Source organism: Pongo abelii, chromosome 7 (genome assembly GCF_028885655.2).
Source record: "Pongo abelii isolate AG06213 chromosome 7, NHGRI_mPonAbe1-v2.0_pri, whole genome shotgun sequence".
Lineage (NCBI taxonomy): Eukaryota > Metazoa > Chordata > Mammalia > Primates > Hominidae > Pongo > Pongo abelii.
In genome coordinates this window covers 58,040,962-58,061,171 of record NC_071992.2, presented here as the reverse complement: position 1 = coordinate 58,061,171, position 20,210 = coordinate 58,040,962, and positions in this window count along the sequence as shown.

Below are 20,210 nucleotides of genomic sequence, written 5' to 3'. Positions count from 1 at the left end.
CTGGATAATGAGGTCAATAGTCACCTAGGCAACTGCAAAACAAACTGAAATGGAGAAAGGCCTTCCGGCTGGTGACTAGCCGAGGTCCACCTGGCCCCAATAAGCTGCTGAACAAGAAGGGCTGCCAGAAATTTCCCCCTAGGGAATTTGGTAGAGACGAAGACCTGCTCACTGGACAACGGTTCCTCCCAGGATACCCCCAAGCTGAAGAAGCGGGCTCTGAGCCACCCCCTTTCACCCTCCTTTTCCCCACCCTGGCCTGGTGAAGGTGCGCGTCAGGATGTGGACTACTGAGCCCTAAAGAAATAAGTCCTTCCACTTTGACCCCACGGAGGATTGCCTGTGCGGATCTTCAACGAGTCTACCAGTGTCTAGACACGGGAGCAGTTCTGTCTGGCACAGCAGCTCCCTCAAGGAAGACAAGAGTGAGGAGAAAGGAAACTCAAGTCTGACCATTCTGTCCTGGGAGACAAGAGGAGGATCTCATCTCTCATCTTTCCAAGCAAGGCAACGAGACTTTCTCTCATCTTTCCAAGCAAGGCAAGGAGACTTTTTCTCATGAGGAAACAAAAAGAAGTTGGAAGGAACGAAACCAGCCTGGAAGGTGAATTCCTAAGGATTGCCCATTGAAACTGACAAAATGGCCCTTGTTTGATGAGAGGAATGAGCAGAGCATTGATGTGGTCAAAAAGGACTCGAGTGAGACTTTCCCAGCATGTTTCTACCAAAGCTTTGTCTAAGTTTCGCAAAACACTCTCCTAATAAGCAGATGTTTGGCTCTTCAGAAAGTCAACATGCAAAATGCCTTGAGCGTCCCATAACACTGATGCCATGAAGTTGCCTTTGGTCTGCCCTCCTTTTCCTTTGACTGGACCACTGCCATCTCTTGGTAGCCATCGCTTTGATGACGCTTTGTCTTCAGGATCATATTGGCAAAGCCATGTTCCAAATTCCGGTTACAATTTGTCAAACAGGTGCCCCAGGATCGTGATCCCTCCTGTTGAAAATTTCCACTGATAGCTCTCGTCGTCACTGCAGCTGATCTGGGCACAATGGTTTTCACAGCCACTGCAGGATTCATCTTCCACATCTTCTCATCTCTTCTTGAAACAAGCCATACCTCCGTAAAGAGTTGATTTCTTTGGGCTAGTGTCCTTAGAAACTTTTCTTCAAACATCAATGATTTCTTCATTCTTCCACCCAAGCTTCACCGTCAATTGGATGTTTGCTCTTGCTGCAATTTTAGCGGAATTCAAGTTGCACTGATAGGAGGCCTTTTCAGTGGATGTCTCATCCTTCTTAGTGCCTCCAATGAGATCCAGTTCAGAAAGGTTGTAAGAAGTTAGTACATGTTTATTTTAGTGAAAACGAATTGAAATCCATGCATAGATTTCTCACCATGTACATTTTCTGTGAACTTTCAGAAGACCCCCTGTACTGAATATTGCCCAAATCCTGGGAGAGAAGTGGATGCGGTCCCCTTCCTGTCTTCAGTTTGCCCACAGTGGAGGAGTGCACAGAGCAGGGAAAGGCAACCCCAGAGAGAGGCATGCCCTCCAGCATGCAGCAGACTGCTGGCCCAGTCCTGGCTCCATGGGCTGCTGTGCGGGCCCAGCAAGCTGACCAACCTCCCTGAACCTTAATTTAATCCTAGGTAGCCCAATTCCACTCGCTATTATAGGACTGCTGTGCAGGGACAGTCAATTAACTTAAGAAAAGGAACCTAGCTCCAAGGTTGGCAACCGGGAATTCCAGTTGATTCCATGGGCGGACCCCCTGAGGAATTCCCAAGCTGAAGTCTCGTGGAAGATGAGGTTCAGTGTGACTAGACTGAAGCACCAATCCAATGAAGGGGAAGTCCCACCCACTCTGCCCTGTGCCTGTATAAAGGTGAGGCGGGGCGGCCGCGCCACTCATTGAAGCCGCCAGTTGGGAGAGGAGCAGAGCCAGGCCGGTGCTCCCGAAGGCAGCAAGATGTTGCGAGCCACAGCTCCCTGCTGGTTCCCACCTGCATACCCAGAAGCTAAGAAGGTGGCCGAGGAGGCGGCCCACGAGGCAAGCCGCCATTTGGGAGAGGAGCAGAGCCAGGTCGGTGTTCCCGAAGGCAGCAAGATGTTGCGAGCCACAGCTCCCTGCTGGTTCCCACCTGCATGCCCAGAAGCCAAGAAGGTGGCCGAGGAGGCGGCCCTCGAGGCAAGCCGCCAGTTGGGAGAGGAGCAGAGCCAGGCCGGTGCTCCCGAAGGCAGCAAGATGTTGCAAGCCACAGCTCCCTGCTGGTTCCCTCCTGCATACCCAGAAGCCAAGAAGGTGGCCGAGGAGGCGGCCCTCGAGGCTCCAGAATTCCCACTGCCCTCTCATCAGCCTGCCCAGAGCTTCGGGCTCTGCGTGCCCCAGATGCACAACCAGGCCTCAGCACTCGTGGACATCCGGGCGGAGCCCCAGAATAGGGGTCCGGCGGTGCCCCCAGCGTGGCCCAAGATGGCGACGGAGGCGTGGTACTTCCCCGCGCAGAGGGGGTCGGCCTGCTGCTTGCCAGCCGCCCCAAGGCTGACAGAGAGGCCCTGTGGAGTCCGCGTCTCAGCCCCCAGGGAGAGGAAGAGGATCGCCCACTTTCCCAGCCCCTGCTTGTTCGGAGGTCGCACCGACGCCAAGAGAACCCGGGTGGCCGGCAGCAGCCAACGCTCCAATGGCTCCAGGGTCGGCACACAGCCACGGAAGACTGGTCGCAACAGACGGGGGAGGGCATGCAAGACCTCCACCACACTCAGCTCTAAGCGAATCGTCCGTCGTCCATCCTTACCGACTTGGAAGAAACCCATTATCCTCCGAAGGTCTCGCTGCCAAGTCCCCACCGTCATCCGCCGAGGCTATCTCCAACTGTTCACCAAAGAGTGTCTCAAGTTCTGCGCCTCCAAGCAGGAGGCCGAGGAGAAGGCGCTGAACGAGGAGAAGGTGGCCTACGACTGCAGCCCCAACAAGAACATGTACCTGAATGTGGTCCTGAACACCCTCAAGAGACTGAAGGGCCTGAACCCCAGCTCCATGCCGGGCCTCAGCAGGGCCGCCCTGTACAGCCGCCTCCAGGAGTTCCTGCTCACCCAGGACCAGCTCAAGGAGAACGGCTACCCCTTCCCGCACCCCGAGCGGCCCGGAGGCGCCGTCCTCTTCACTGGCCAGGGGAAGGGGCCCGGCGACTCCTCCTGCAGGGTCTGCTGCCGTTGTGGCACCGACTACCTGGTGTCCTCCTCGGGCCGCTGTCTACGCGACCAGTTGTGTTATTATCACTGGGGGCGGGTCCGCTCCAGCCAAGTGGCTGCAGGCCGGGTTCGCCAGTACACCTGCTGTGCAGCTGCTCCTGGCTCAGTGGGCTGCCAGGTGGCAAAGCAGCACGTGCGGGACGGCCGCAAGGAGAGCCTCCATGGCTTCGTGAAGACCTTCAAGAAAGAGTTTTCCACAGACGCTTATCCAGGAATCTACGCCTTGGACTGTGAGATGTGCTACACCACGCATGGCCTGGAGCTGACCCGCGTCACCGTGGTGGACGCCGACATGCAAGTGGTGTACGACACCTTCGTCAAGCCCGACAACGAGATCGTGGACTACAACACCAGGTTTTCCGGAGTGACCGAGGCCGACGTCGCCAAGACGAGCGTCACGTTGCCCGAAGTCCAAGCCATCCTGCTGAGCTTTTTCAGCGCCCAAACCATCCTCATCGGGCACAGCCTGGAGAGCGATCTGCTGGCCCTCAAGCTGATCCACAGCACCGTGGTGGACACGGCCGTGCTCTTCCCGCACTACCTGGGTTTCCCCTACAAGCGTTCCCTCAGGAATCTCGCGGCCGACTACCTGGGACAGATCATCCAGGACAGCCAGGACGGCCACAACTCCAGCGAGGACGCAAACGCCTGCCTGCAGCTGGCGATGTGGAAGGTTCGACAGCGCGCCCAGATCCAGCCACGCCACCGGTCCGCCTCTCCCGCCGCCCTGGCCTGTCCTGAGCCCCAGGCCTCTTCCCAAACTGCCGTCGATCCCGAGAGCTAGCCCTGTCCACCTCGCCGCAAAGCGAAAGAAACTGGAGCAGCCGGCGGCAGGAGAGGGCCAAAAGCCAAGACTAACCCCGACCCCGGACTCCCAGTCCCCCGGAGTCCCTGCCGCGGGCCGTCGTCCCTGTCCCCATCCCTCTGCCCCTCCCAGAACTCTGTCCTTCCACCAATGGGCTCCCCGAGGCCCCAGCCGCCACTCCCAGTCCCCGGAGACCCTGCCGCCGCCCCTGGCGCCTGTGCCCATCCCTCTGCCCCTCCCAGACCTCTGGCCTTCCACCACTAGCCTCCCCCAGCCCACCTGGACTTCCCCGGCCTCTGACAACAAGGCCAGCCCCCAGGCCCACCAGCCTCCTGATCGTCTTCGTTCTTGGGCCTCTTCCCCTTCTGTGGGGCTGTCTGAACCTCCCCTCCCCCACCCGATTTTTCCCCCGCCCCCGGGGCAGGCGCAGAATAAATGTCTGTATGAAGTTAAAAATTAAAAATAAAAAAAAGCTAAAAACAACTGAAAGTCCTTTGCTTTTGAATGTGCGCTTACCTGGTTTTCTCTAGAGGCACCACTGTGAGGTGGCTCAAGCCCTTAGGCTCTGGAGTTAGACATCTGGGTTCCCATTCCAATTCCACCACTTACTAGCTTTGTCATATTGGACGCATAACTTTTTTGCGCTTCTACTTCTTGATCTTTCAAGTGTCATCAGAAGATAATTAGACACCCACACAATAGCAATGGGAGATTTTAACACCCCACCGTCAACATGAAACAGATCAACGAGACAGAAAGTAGAAAAGGATATCCAGGAACTGAACTTAGCTCTGCACCAAGCAGACCGAATAGACATCTACATTAACTCTCCACCCCAAATCAACAGAATATACATTCTTCTCAGCACCACATCACACTTATTCCAAAACTGACCACATACTTGGAAGGAAAGCACTCCTCCGCAAATGCAAAACAACAGAAATTACAACCAACTGTCTCTCAGACCACAGGGCAGTCAAACTGGACCTCAGGATGAAGAAACTCACTCAAAACCGCTCAACTACACGGAAACGGAGCAATCTGCTCCTGAGTGACTACTGGGTACATAGCGAAATGAAGACAGAATAAAGATGTTCTTTGAAACCAATGAGAACAAAGACACAACATACCAGTATCTCTGGGATACATTGAAAGCAGTGTGTAGAGGGAAACATAACATTAAATGCCCACAAGAGAAAGCAGGAAAGATCTAAAATGGACACCCTCACGTCCCAATTCAAAGAACCAGGGAAGCAAGAGCAAACACAATGTCTGAATCAGTCAGTCAACTTGCAACAGGGCTCCAAGAGAGAATGAACCACCATGCCTCTTTAAATCCGCGTTTCTATTTGGAATCTTCAATGAGAGATGAGACACTAAGCAGCTAGTTTTGGTGGAATGGCTGATTTTGTCAATGTTTTCGGTGTGTGAGTGTGTGTGTGTGTGTGTATGTATAGATAACTAAATTAAACTGATAATCTGGATGCTTACATTGCCATTCATTTAATTGGTGTATGTGAGCCCACGCACACGTATATCCACACACACTAACACTTCCAGAACACTGACTTAGTGAAGAACTGGATTTCCAGTGTGTCAGACAAATTTCAGAAAGCGCTGAAGAAGGGCATTTCTGATGGATTTCACCGTTCCTGGAATTTTATTTTCCTTTATAACTTAGAGTTCTTCTCTGGAGATTTAATAGATAAAAGTCTTTTGCAGTGTACGTTATTTCATTTTATTTTTAGAATTTATTTAAATTGTCATTTTAAATTGACAAATAAAAATGATATATATTTATGGTGTACAACATGAAGATTCGTATATGTATACATTGTGGAATGACACAAAAATCAAGCTAATTAACACATTCGTTTCCTCACATACTGATTTTATGGTGATGAGAACATGTTTCAAATCTACTCTGATAGCACATTTCAAGTATACGGTACATAGTTACCCACTGTAGTTGCCGTGCTGTTCAACATATCTCTAGAACTATTCGTATCTGAAATTTTCTATCATTAGACTAACATCTCCCAATCCCTCCCCGGCCACTGCCTCGGGTAAGCAGCGTTCTGCTCTCTACGACTCTGAGTTCCACTTTTTTACATTGCACATAGAAGTGAGATCGTGCAGTATTTGTATTTCTGTGTTTGCTTTTTAAAACTTTATGATGTATTGATGTATTTTTTCAGTCAGTGTCGGAGTCTGTCACCAAGGCTGGAGTACAGTGACAGAAACACGGCTCACCACGGCCTCCACCTCCCGGGGTCAAGAGATCCTCCCACTTCAGCCTCCTGAGTATCTAGGACTACAGGCGTCCAACACCACACCTGGCTAATTTTTGTATTTTTTGTAGAGATGGTTGATCTCCGACTCCTGGGCTCAACTCTTCCTCCTCCCTTCTCCTCCCAAAGTCCTGGGATTACAGACCTGAGCCACTGTGTCTGGCCTTTGCTTTATTTCACACAGTAGAACATCCTCTAGGCTCATTCATGTTGCTAATGATAAGATTTCTTTCTTTTTCAAGGCTGAATAGGATTCTATTGGATATTTGTACCTATATATATAGATAGATAGATAGATATACATTTATTATTATTTTTTTGGGAGGGATATGGTTTCGCTCGTGTTCCCCAGGCTGGAGTGCTGTGGCATGATTTCGGCTCACTACAACCTCTGCCTCCCAGGCTGAAGTGATTCTCCTGCCTCAGCTGAGATTAAAGGCATGTCCCATCATGTGCGGCCAATTTTGTGTTTCTAGGAGAGATGGGTTTTCACCATGTGGGCCAGGCTGGCCTCGAACTCCAACAATTCCACTTCAACTATTTATTGGATACAAATATTTATCTGTGAGAAACAAGATTTTCAAGAGTGAAAGATTTACAGACGACTTAATTGTACATCAGTAAGAGGCTGGCTAACTAAATCAGAGTACGTTCATCCTTACAGAAGAATACTATGCAGCTAGAACAAAACCAAATGGAGGAAACTCTTCCAAATGGTAACTTGGAATGATGTTCAAGACTTATTGTAAAATAAGTTTACAGTAAGGTGTAAGGTACCTTATGGCAAAATTCTCTCAGAAATGTGTGTGTGGATTTCAAGTCATCCCAGTCCTAGAACATTGTGCTCTTTAGAGATGCCATACCTGTCTTTCCCTTTGTAATATCAAAGCAGTAATATCTTCTCTGGAGGCTTGTTGGGTGAATTGAATGGAAGAAAGTTAAGGAGGTACCAGAACCATTGCTGTTTCCCCTCCATAGCCCTGCCACCCACTAAAGAAAGTTGGATGAGATTACTTAATGATTTCCCATTAAGTTGTATTTCCAAATATCATGATTACCATTTGAATGTAGTTGGTATGGAGCTTCGTGAGTGTGTGCTTCGTTTATTATGCATCACGTTCAGCTCCTTGTTATTTGCCTCCTAGTTATCATAGTAAAACTCTACTCCTCTACTCCGAGGAGCCCCTACCATCCGTATCGTCACTTTCCGGCCCAGCACTCTTCATGCTCGTTCGTTTAAAGCATTCTACATTGGGCAAATGAATCTTGGAAGGCCAAAGCTACTGAATTTAGCGAGTTTGTGGAGGCGTTCCCACCGGTCAGCCAGGTGGAGTTCCACACACCCGATGACTGCACAACTCCTATAAGGCAGCAATATGCTGCAAACCCAGACGGCCACTCTTCTCACCCCTCGTCCCTTTGCTGTTCTGGATAATGAGGTCAATAGTCACCTAGGCAACTGCAAAACAAACTGAAATGGAGAAAGGCCTTCCGGCTGGTGACTAGCCGAGGTCCACCTGGCCCCAATAAGCTGCTGAACAAGAAGGGCTGCCAGAAATTTCCCCCTAGGGAATTTGGTGGAGACGAAGACCTGCTCACTGGACAACGGTTCCTCCCAGGATACCCCCAAGCTGAAGAAGCGGGCTCTGAGCCACCCCCTTTCACCCTCCTTTTCCCCACCCTGGCCTGGTGAAGGTGCGCGTCAGGATGTGGACTACTGAGCCCTAAAGAAATAAGTCCTTCCACTTTGACCCCACGGAGGATTGCCTGTGCGGATCTTCAACGAGTCTACCAGTGTCTAGACACGGGAGCAGTTCTGTCTGGCACAGCAGCTCCCTCAAGGAAGACAAGAGTGAGGAGAAAGGAAACTCAAGTCTGACCATTCTGTCCTGGGAGACAAGAGGAGGATCTCATCTCTCATCTTTCCAAGCAAGGCAACGAGACTTTCTCTCATCTTTCCAAGCAAGGCAAGGAGACTTTTTCTCATGAGGAAACAAAAAGAAGTTGGAAGGAACGAAACCAGCCTGGAAGGTGAATTCCTAAGGATTGCCCATTGAAACTGACAAAATGGCCCTTGTTTGATGAGAGGAATGAGCAGAGCATTGATGTGGTCAAAAAGGACTCGAGTGAGACTTTCCCAGCATGTTTCTACCAAAGTTTTGTCTAAGTTTCGCAAAACACTCTCCTAATAAGCAGATGTTTGGCTCTTCAGAAAGTCAACATGCAAAATGCCTTGAGCGTCCCATAACACTGATGCCATGAAGTTGCCTTTGGTCTGCCCTCCTTTTCCTTTGACTGGACCACTGCCATCTCTTGGTAGCCATCGCTTTGATGACGCTTTGTCTTCAGGATCATATTGGCAAAGCCATGTTCCAAATTCCGGTTACAATTTGTCAAACAGGTGCCCCAGAATCAAAATGCCTTGAGCGTCCCATAACACTGATGCCATGAAGTTGCCTTTGGTCTGCCCTCCTTTTCCTTTGACTGGACCACTGCCATCTCTTGGTAGCCATCGCTTTGATGACGCTTTGTCTTCAGGATCATATTGGCAAAGCCATGTTCCAAATTCCGGTTACAATTTGTCAAACAGGTGCCCCAGAATCGTGATCCCTCCTGTTGAAAATTTCCACTGATAGCTCTCGTCGTCACTGCAGCTGATCTGGGCACAATGGTTTTCACAGCCACTGCAGGATTCATCTTCCACATCTTCTCATCTCTTCTTGAAACAAGCCATACCTCCGTAAAGAGTTGATTTCTTTGGGCTAGTGTCCTTAGAAGCTTTTCTTCAAACATCAATGATTTCTTCATTCTTCCACCCAAGCTTCACCGTCAATTGGATGTTTGCTCTTGCTGCAATTTTAGCGGAATTCAAGTTGCACTGATAGGAGGCCTTTTCAGTGGATGTCTCATCCTTCTTAGTGCCTCCAATGAGATCCAGTTCAGAAAGGTTGTAAGAAGTTAGTACATGTTTATTTTAGTGAAAACGAATTGAAATCCATGCATAGATTTCTCACCATGTACATTTTCTGTGAACTTTCGGAAGACCCCCTGTACTGAATATTGCCCAAATCCTGGGAGAGAAGTGGATGCGGTCCACTTCCTGTCTTCAGTTTGCCCACAGTGGAGGAGTGCACAGAGCAGGGAAAGGCAACCCCAGAGAGAGGCATGCCCTCCAGCATGCAGCAGACTGCTGGCCCAGTCCTGGCTCCATGGGCTGCTGTGTGGGCCCAGCAAGCTGACCAACCTCCCTGAACCTTAATTTAATCCTAGGTAGCCCAATTCCACTCGCTATTATAGGACTGCTGTGCAGGGACAGTCAATTAACTTAAGAAAAGGAACCTAGCTCCAAGGTTGGCAACCGGGAATTCCAGTTGATTCCATGGGCGGACCCCCTGAGGAATTCCCAAGCTGAAGTCTCGTGGAAGATGAGGTTCAGTGTGACTAGACTGAAGCACCAATCCAATGAAGGGGAAGTCCCACCCACTCTGCCCTGTGCCTGTATAAAGGTGAGGCGGGGCAGCCGCGCCACTCATTGAAGCCGCCAGTTGGGAGAGGAGCAGAGCCAGGCCGGTGCTCCCGAAGGCAGCAAGATGTTGCGAGCCACAGCTCCCTGCTGGTTCCCACCTGCATACCCAGAAGCTAAGAAGGTGGCCGAGGAGGCGGCCCACGAGGCAAGCCGCCATTTGGGAGAGGAGCAGAGCCAGGTCGGTGTTCCCGAAGGCAGCAAGATGTTGCGAGCCACAGCTCCCTGCTGGTTCCCACCTGCATGCCCAGAAGCCAAGAAGGTGGCCGAGGAGGCGGCCCTCGAGGCAAGCCGCCAGTTGGGAGAGGAGCAGAGCCAGGCCGGTGCTCCCGAAGGCAGCAAGATGTTGCGAGCCACAGCTCCCTGCTGGTTCCCACCTGCATACCCAGAAGCTAAGAAGGTGGCCGAGGAGGCGCCCCACGAGGCAAGCCGCCATTTGGGAGTGGAGCAGAGCCAGGTCGGTGTTCCCGAAGGCAGCAAGATGTTGCGAGCCACAGCTCCCTGCTGGTTCCCTCCTGCATACCCAGAAGCCAAGAAGGTGGCCGAGGAGGCGGCCCTCGAGGCTCCAGAATTCCCACTGCCCTCTCATCAGCCTGCCCAGAGCTTCGGGCTCTGCGTGCCCCAGATGCACAACCAGGCCTCAGTACTCGTGGACATCCGGGCGGAGCCCCAGAATAGGGGTCCGGCGGTGCCCCCAGCGTGGCCCAAGATGGCGACGGAGGCGTGGTACTTCCCCGCGCAGAGGGGGTCGGCCTGCTGCTTGCCAGCCGCCCCAAGGCTGACAGAGAGGCCCTGTGGAGTCCGCGTCTCAGCCCCCAGGGAGAGGAAGAGGATCGCCCACTTTCCCAGCCCCTGCTTGGTCGCAGGTCGCACCGACGCCAAGAGAACCCGGGTGGCCGGCAGCAGCCAACGCTCCAATGGCTCCAGGGTCGGCACACAGCCACGGAAAACTGGTCGCAACAGACGGGGGAGGGCATGCAAGACCTCCACCACACTCAGCTCTAAGCGAATCGTCCGTCGTCCATCCTTACCGACTTGGAAGAAACCCATTATCCTCCGAAGGTCTCGCTGCCAAGTCCCCACCGTCATCCGCCGAGGCTATCTCCAACTGTTCACCAAAGAGTGTCTCAAGTTCTGCGCCTCCAAGCAGGAGGCCGAGGAGAAGGCGCTGAACGAGGAGAAGGTGGCCTACGACTGCAGCCCCAACAAGAACATGTACCTGAATGTGGTCCTGAACACCCTCAAGAGACTGAAGGGCCTGACCCCCAGCTCCATGCCGGGCCTCAGCAGGGCCGCCCTGTACAGCCGCCTCCAGGAGTTCCTGCTCACCCAGGACCAGCTCAAGGAGAACGGCTACCCCTTCCCGCACCCCGAGCGGCCCGGAGGCGCCGTCCTCTTCACTGGCCAGGGGAAGGGGCCCGGCGACTCCTCCTGCAGGGTCTGCTGCCGTTGTGGCACCGACTACCTGGTGTCCTCCTCGGGCCGCTGTCTACGCGACCAGTTGTGTTATTATCACTGGGGGCGGGTCCGCTCCAGCCAAGTGGCTGCAGGCCGGGTTCGCCAGTACACCTGCTGTGCAGCTGCTCCTGGCTCAGTGGGCTGCCAGGTGGCAAAGCAGCACGTGCGGGACGGCCGCAAGGAGAGCCTCCATGGCTTCGTGAAGACCTTCAAGAAAGAGTTTTCCACAGACGCTTATCCAGGAATCTACGCCTTGGACTGTGAGATGTGCTACACCACGCATGGCCTGGAGCTGACCCGCGTCACCGTGGTGGACGCCGACATGCAAGTGGTGTACGACACCTTCGTCAAGCCCGACAACGAGATCGTGGACTACAACACCAGGTTTTCCGGAGTGACCGAGGCCGACGTCGCCAAGACGAGCGTCACGTTGCCCGAAGTCCAAGCCATCCTGCTGAGCTTTTTCAGCGCCCAAACCATCCTCATCGGGCACAGCCTGGAGAGCGATCTGCTGGCCCTCAAGCTGATCCACAGCACCGTGGTGGACACGGCCGTGCTCTTCCCGCACTACCTGGGTTTCCCCTACAAGCGTTCCCTCAGGAATCTCGCGGCCGACTACCTGGGACAGATCATCCAGGACAGCCAGGACGGCCACAACTCCAGCGAGGACGCAAACGCCTGCCTGCAGCTGGCGATGTGGAAGGTTCGACAGCGCGCCCAGATCCAGCCACGCCACCGGTCCGCCTCTCCCGCCGCCCTGGCCTGTCCTGAGCCCCAGGCCTCTTCCCAAACTGCCATCGATCCCGAGAGCTAGCCCTGTCCACCTCGCCGCAAAGCGAAAGAAACTGGAGCAGCCGGCGGCAGGAGAGGGCCAAAAGCCAAGACTAACCCCGACCCCGGACTCCCAGTCCCCCGGAGTCCCTGCCGCGGGCCGTCGTCCCTGTCCCCATCCCTCTGCCCCTCCCAGACCTCTGTCCTTCCACCAATGGGCTCCCCGAGGCCCCAGCCGCCACTCCCAGTCCCCGGTGACCCTGCCGCCGCCCCTGGCGCCTGTGCCCATCCCTCTGCCCCTCCCAGACCTCTGGCCTTCCACCACTAGCCTCCCCCAGCCCACCTGGACTTCCCCGGCCTCTGACAACAAGGCCAGCCCCCAGGCCCACCAGCCTCCTGATCGTCTTCGTTCTTGGGCCTCTTCCCCTTCTGTGGGGCTGTCTGAACCTCCCCTCCCCCACCCGATTTTTCCCCCGCCCCCGGGGCAGGCGCAGAATAAATGTCTGTATGAAGTTAAAAATTAAAAATAAAAAAAAAGCTAAAAACAACTGAAAGTCCTTTGCTTTTGAATGTGCGCTTACCTGGTTTTCTCTAGAGGCACCACTGTGAGGTGGCTCAAGCGCTTAGGCTCTGGAGTTAGACATCTGGGTTCCCATTCCAATTCCACCACTTACTAGCTTTGTCATATTGGACGCATAACTTTTTTGCGCTTCTACTTCTTGATCTTTCAAGTGTCATCAGAAGATAATTAGACACCCACACAATAGCAATGGGAGATTTTAACACCTCACCGTCAACATGAAACAGATCAACGAGACAGAAAGTTGAAAAGGATATCCAGGAACTGAACTTAGCTCTGCACCAAGCAGACCGAATAGACATCTACATTAACTCTCCACCCCAAATCAACAGAATATACATTCTTCTCAGCACCACATCACACTTATTCCAAAACTGACCACATACTTGGAAGGAAAGCACTCCTCCGCAAATGCAAAACAACAGAAATTACAACCAACTGTCACTCAGACCACAGGGCAGTCAAACTGGACCTCAGGATGAAGAAACTCACTCAAAACCGCTCAACTACACGGAAACGGAGCAATCTGCTCCTGAGTGACTACTGGGTACATAGCGAAATGAAGACAGAATAAAGATGTTCTTTGAAACCAATGAGAACAAAGACACAACATACCAGAATCTCTGGGATACATTGAAAGCAGTGTGTAGAGGGAAACATAGCATTAAATGCCCACAAGAGAAAGCAGGAAAGATCTAAAACGGACACCCTCACGTCCCAATTCAAAGAACCAGGGAAGCAAGAGCAAACACAATGTCTGAATCAGTCAGTCAACTTGCAACAGGGCTCCAAGAGAGAATGAACCACCATGCCTCTTTAAATCCACGTTTCTATTTGGAATCTTCAATGAGAGATGAGACACTAAGCAGCTAGTTTTGGTGGAATGGCTGATTTTGTCAATGTTTTCGGTGTGTGAGTGTGTGTGTGTGTATATGTATAGATAACTAAATTAAACTGATAATTTGGATGCTTACATTTCCATTCATTTAATTTGTGTATGTGAGCCCACGCACACGTATATACACACACACTAACACTTCCAGAACACTGACTTAGTGAAGAACTGGATTTCCAGTGTGTCAGACAAATTTCAGAAAGCGCTGAAGAAGGGCATTTCTGATGGATTTCACCGTTCCTGGAATTTTACTTTCCTTTATAACTTGGAGTTCTTCTCTGGAGATTTAATAGATAAAAGTCTTTTGCAGTGTACGTTATTTCATTGTATTTTTAGAATTTATTTAAATTGTCATTTTAAATTGACAAATAAAAATGATATATATTTATGGTGTACAACATGATGTTTCATATATGTATACATTGTGGAATGACACAAAAATCAAGCTAATTAACACATTCGTTTCCTCACATACTGATTTTATGGTGATGAGAACATGTTTCAAATCTACTCTGATAGCACATTTCAAGTATACGGTACATAGTTACCCACTGTAGTTGCCGTGCTGTTCAACATATCTCTAGAACTATTCGTATCTGAAATTTTGTATCATTAGACTAACATCTCCCAATCCCTCCCCGGCCCCTGCCTCGGGTAAGCAGCGTTCTGCTCTCTACGACTCTGAGTTCCACTTTTTTACATTGCACATAGAAGTGAGATCGTGCAGTATTTGTATTTCTGTGTTTGCTTTTTAAAACTTTATGATGTATTGATGTATTTTTTCAGACAGTGTCGGAGTCTGTCACCAAGGCTGGAGTACAGTGACACAAACACGGCTCACCACGGCCTCCACCTCCCGGGGTCAAGAGATCCTCCCACTTCAGCCTCCTGAGTAGCTAGGACTACAGGCGTCCAACACCACACCTGGCTAATTTTTGTATTTTTTGTAGAGATGGTTGATCTCCAACTCCTGGGCTCAACTCTTCCTCCTCCCTTCTCCTCCCAAAGTCCTGGGATTACAGGCCTGAGCCACTGTGTCTGGCCTTTGCTTTATTTCACACAGTAGAACAACCTCTAGGCTCATTCATGTTGCTAATGATAAGATTTCTTTCTTTTTCAAGGCTGAATAGGATTCTATTGGATATATATACCAAAATATATATATAGATAGATAGATATATACATTTATTATTATTGTCTTGGGGGGGATATGGTTTCGCTCGTGTTCCCCAGGCTGGAGTGCAGTGGCATGATTTCGGCTCACTACAACCTCTGCCTCCCAGGCTGAAGTGATTCTCCTGCCTCACCTGAGATTAAAGGCATGTCCCACCATGTGCGGCCAATTTTGTGTTTCTAGGAGAGATGGGTTTTCACCATGTGGGCCAGGCTTGCCTCGAACTCCAACAATTCCACTTCAACTATTTATTGGATACAAATATTTATCTGTGAGAAACAAGATTTTCAAGAGTGAAAGATTTACAGACGACTTAATTGTACATCAGTAAGGGGCTGGCTAACTAAATCAGAGTACGTTCATCCTTACAGAAGAATACTATGCAGCTAGAACAAAACCAAATGGAGGAAACTCTTCCAAATGGTAACTTGGAATGATGTTCAAGACTTATTGTAAAATAAGTTTACAGTAAGGTGTAAGGTACCTTATGGCAAAATTCTCTCAGAAATGTGTGTGTGGATTTCAAGTCATCCCAGTCCTAGAACATTGTGCTCTATAGAGATGCCATACCTGTCTTTCCCTTTGTAATATCAAAGCAGTAATATCTTCTCTGGAGGCTTGTTGGGTGAATTGAATGGAAGAAAGTTAAGGAGGTACCAGAACCATTGCTGTTTCCCCTCCATAGCCCTGCCACCCACTAAAGAAAGTTGGATGAGATTACTTAATGATTTCCCATTAAGTTGTATTTCCAAATATCATGATTACCATTTGAATGTAGTTGGTATGGAGCTTCGTGAGTGTGTGCTTCGTTTATTATGCATCACGTTCAGCTCCTTGTTATTTGCCTCCTAGTTATCATAGTAAAACTCTACTCCTCTACTCCGAGGAGCCCCTACCATCCGTATCGTCACTTTCCGGCCCAGCACTCTTCATGCTCGTTCGTTTAAAGCATTCTACATTGGGCAAATGAATCTTGGAAGGCCAAAGCTACTGAATTTAGCGAGTTTGTGGAGGGGTTCCCACCGGTCAGCCAGGTGGAGTTCCACACACCCGATGACTGCACAACTCCTATAAGGCAGCAATATGCTGCAAACCCAGACGGCCACCCTTCTCACCCCTCGTCCCTTTGCTGTTCTGGATAATGAGGTCAATAGTCACCTAGGCAACTGCAAAACAAACTGAAATGGAGAAAGGCCTTCCGGCTGGTGACTAGCCGAGGTCCACCTGGCCCCAATAAGCTGCTGAACAAGAAGGGCTGCCAGAAATTTCCCCCTAGGGAATTTGGTAGAGACGAAGACCTGCTCACTGGACAACGGTTCCTCCCAGGATACCCCCAAGCTGAAGAAGCGGGCTCTGAGCCACCCCCTTTCACCCTCCTTTTCCCCACCCTGGCCTGGTGAAGGTGCGCGTCAGGATGTGGACTACTGAGCCCTAAAGAAATAAGTCCTTCCACTTTGACCCCACGGAGGATTGCCTGTGCGGATCTTCAACGAGTCTACCAGTGTCTAGACACGGGAGCAGTTCTGTCTGGCACAGCAGCTCCCTCAAGGAAGACAAGAGTGGGGAGAAAGGAAACTCAAGTCTGACCATTCTGTCCTGGGAGACAAGAGGAGGATCTCATCTCTCATCTTTCCAAGCAAGGCAACGAGACTTTCTCTCATCTTTCCAAGCAAGGCAAGGAGACTTTTTCTCATGAGGAAACAAAAAGAAGTTGGAAGGAACGAAACCAGCCTGGAAGGTGAATTCCTAAGGATTGCCCATTGAAACTGACAAAATGGCCCTTGTTTGATGAGAGGAATGAGCAGAGCATTGATGTGGTCAAAAAGGACTCGAGTGAGACTTTCCCAGCATGTTTCTACCAAAGCTTTGTCTAAGTTTCGCAAAACACTCTCCTAATAAGCAGATGTTTGGCTCTTCAGAAAGTCAACATGCAAAATGCCTTGAGCGTCCCATAACACTGATGCCATGAAGTTGCCTTTGGTCTGCCCTCCTTTTCCTTTGACTGGACCACTGCCATCTCTTGGTAGCCATCGCTTTGATGACGCTTTGTCTTCAGGATCATATTGGCAAAGCCATGTTCCAAATTCCGGTTACAATTTGTCAAACAGGTTCCCCAGGATCGTGATCCCTCCTGTTGAAAATTTCCACTGATAGCTCTCGTCGTCACTGCAGCTGATCTGGGCACAATGGTTTTCACAGCCACTGCAGGATTCATCTTCCACATCTTCTCATCTCTTCTTGAAACAAGCCATACCTCCGTAAAGAGTTGATTTCTTTGGGCTAGTGTCCTTAGAAACTTTTCTTCAAACATCAATGATTTCTTCATTCTTCCACCCAAGCTTCACCGTCAATTGGATGTTTGCTCTTGCTGCAATTTTAGCGGAATTCAAGTTGCACTGATAGGAGGCCTTTTCAGTGGATGTCTCATCCTTCTTAGTGCCTCCAATGAGATCCAGTTCAGAAAGGTTGTAAGAAGTTAGTACATGTTTATTTTAGTGAAAACGAATTGAAATCCATGCATAGATTTCTCACCATGTACATTTTCTGTGAACTTTCAGAAGACCCCCTGTACTGAATATTGCCCAAATCCTGGGAGAGAAGTGGATGCGGTCCACTTCCTGTCTTCAGTTTGCCCACAGTGGAGGAGTGCACAGAGCAGGGAAAGGCAACCCCAGAGAGAGGCATGCCCTCCAGCATGCAGCAGACTGCTGGCCCAGTCCTGGCTCCATGGGCTGCTGTGCGGGCCCAGCAAGCTGACCAACCTCCCTGAAACTTAATTTAATCCTAGGTAGCCCAATTCCACTCGCTATTATAGGACTGCTGTGCAGGGACAGTCAATTAACTTAAGAAAAGGAACCTAGCTCCAAGGTTGGCAACCGGGAATTCCAGTTGATTCCATGGGCGGACCCCCTGAGGAATTCCCAAGCTGAAGTCTCGTGGAAGATGAGGTTCAGTGTGACTAGACTGAAGCACCAATCCAATGAAGGGGAAGTCCCACCCACTCTGCCCTGTGCCTGTATAAAGGTGAGGCGGGGCGGCCGCGCCACTCATTGAAGCCGCCAGTTGGGAGAGGAGCAGAGCCAGGCCGGTGCTCCCGAAGGCAGCAAGATGTTGCGAGCCACAGCTCCCTGCTGGTTCCCACCTGCATACCCAGAAGCTAAGAAGGTGGCCGAGGAGGCGGCCCACGAGGCAAGCCGCCATTTGGGAGAGGAGCAGAGCCAGGTCGGTGTTCCCGAAGGCAGCAAGATGTTGCGAGCCACAGCTCCCTGCTGGTTCCCACCTGCATGCCCAGAAGCCAAGAAGGTGGCCGAGGAGGCGGCCCTCGAGGCAAGCCGCCAGTTGGGAGAGGAGCAGAGCCAGGCCGGTGCTCCCGAAGGCAGCAAGACGTTGCGAGCCACAGCTCCCTGCTGGTTCCCTCCTGCATACCCAGAAGCCAAGAAGGTGGCCGAGGAGGCGGCCCTCGAGGCTCCAGAATTCCCACTGCCCTCTCATCAGCCTGCCCAGAGCTTCGGGCTCTGCGTGCCCCAGATGCACAACCAGGCCTCAGCACTCGTGGACATCCGGGCGGAGCCCCAGAATAGGGGTCCGGCGGTGCCCCCAGCGTGGCCCAAGATGGCGACGGAGGCGTGGTACTTCCCCGCGCAGAGGGGGTCGGCCTGCTGCTTGCCAGCCGCCCCAAGGCTGACAGAGAGGCCCGGTGGAGTCCGCTTCTCAGCCCCCAGGGAGAGGAAGAGGATCGCCCACTTTCCCAGCCCCTGCTTGGTCGCAGGTCGCACCTATGCCAAGAGAACCCTGGTGGCCGGCAGCAGCCAACGCTCCAATGGCTCCAGGGTCGGCACACAGCCACGGAAGACTGGTCGCAACAGACGGGGGAGGGCATGCAAGACCTCCACCACACTCAGCTCTAAGCGAATCGTCCGTCGTCCATCCTTACCGACTTGGAAGAAACCCATTATCCTCCGAAGGTCTCGCTGCCAAGTCCCCACCGTCATCCGCCGAGGCTATCTCCAACTGTTCACCAAAGAGTGTCTCAAGTTCTGCGCCTCCAAGCAGGAGGCCGAGGAGAAGGCGCTGAACGAGGAGAAGGTGGCCTACGACTGCAGCCCCAACAAGAACATGTACCTGAATGTGGTCCTGAACACCCTCAAGAGACTGAAGGGCCTGAACCCCAGCTCCATGCCGGGCCTCAGCAGGGCCGCCCTGTACAGCCGCCTCCAGGAGTTCCTGCTCACCCAGGACCAGCTCAAGGAGAACGGCTACCCCTTCCCGCACCCCGAGCGGCCCGGAGGCGCCGTCCTCTTCACTGGCCAGGGGAAGGGGCCCGGCGACTCCTCCTGCAGGGTCTGCTGCCGTTGTGGCACCGACTACCTGGTGTCCTCCTCGGGCCGCTGTCTACGCGACCAGTTGTGTTATTATCACTGGGGGCGGGTCCGCTCCAGCCAAGTGGCTGCAGGCCGGGTTCGCCAGTACACCTGCTGTGCAGCTGCTCCTGGCTCAGTGGGCTGCCAGGTGGCAAAGCAGCACGTGCGGGACGGCCGCAAGGAGAGCCTCCATGGCTTCGTGAAGACCTTCAAGAAAGAGTTTTCCACAGACGCTTATCCAGGAATCTACGCCTTGGACTGTGAGATGTGCTACACCACGCATGGCCTGGAGCTGACCCGCGTCACCGTGGTGGACGCCGACATGCAAGTGGTGTACGACACCTTCGTCAAGCCCGACAACGAGATCGTGGACTACAACACCAGGTTTTCCGGAGTGACCGAGGCCGACGTCGCCAAGACGAGCGTCACGTTGCCCGAAGTCCAAGCCATCCTGCTGAGCTTTTTCAGCGCCCAAACCATCCTCATCGGGCACAGCCTGGAGAGCGATCTGCTGGCCCTCAAGCTGATCCACAGCACCGTGGTGGACACGGCCGTGCTCTTCCCGCACTACCTGGGTTTCCCCTACAAGCGTTCCCTCAGGAATCTCGCGGCCGACTACCTGGGACAGATCATCCAGGACAGCCAGGACGGCCACAACTCCAGCGAGGACGCAAACGCCTGCCTGCAGCTGGCGATGTGGAAGGTTCGACAGCGCGCCCAGATCCAGCCACGCCACCGGTCCGCCTCTCCCGCCGCCCTGGCCTGTCCTGAGCCCCAGGCCTCTTCCCAAACTGCCATCGATCCCGAGAGCTAGCCCTGTCCACCTCGCCGCAAAGCGAAAGAAACTGGAGCAGCCGGCGGCAGGAGAGGGCCAAAAGCCAAGACTAACCCCGACCCCGGACTCCCAGTCCCCCGGAGTCCCTGCCGCGGGCCGTCGTCCCTGTCCCCATCCCTCTGCCCCTCCCAGAACTCTGTCCTTCCACCAATGGGCTCCCCGAGGCCCCAGCCGCCACTCCCAGTCCCCGGAGACCCTGCCGCCGCCCCTGGCGCCTGTGCCCATCCCTCTGCCCCTCCCAGACCTCTGGCCTTCCACCA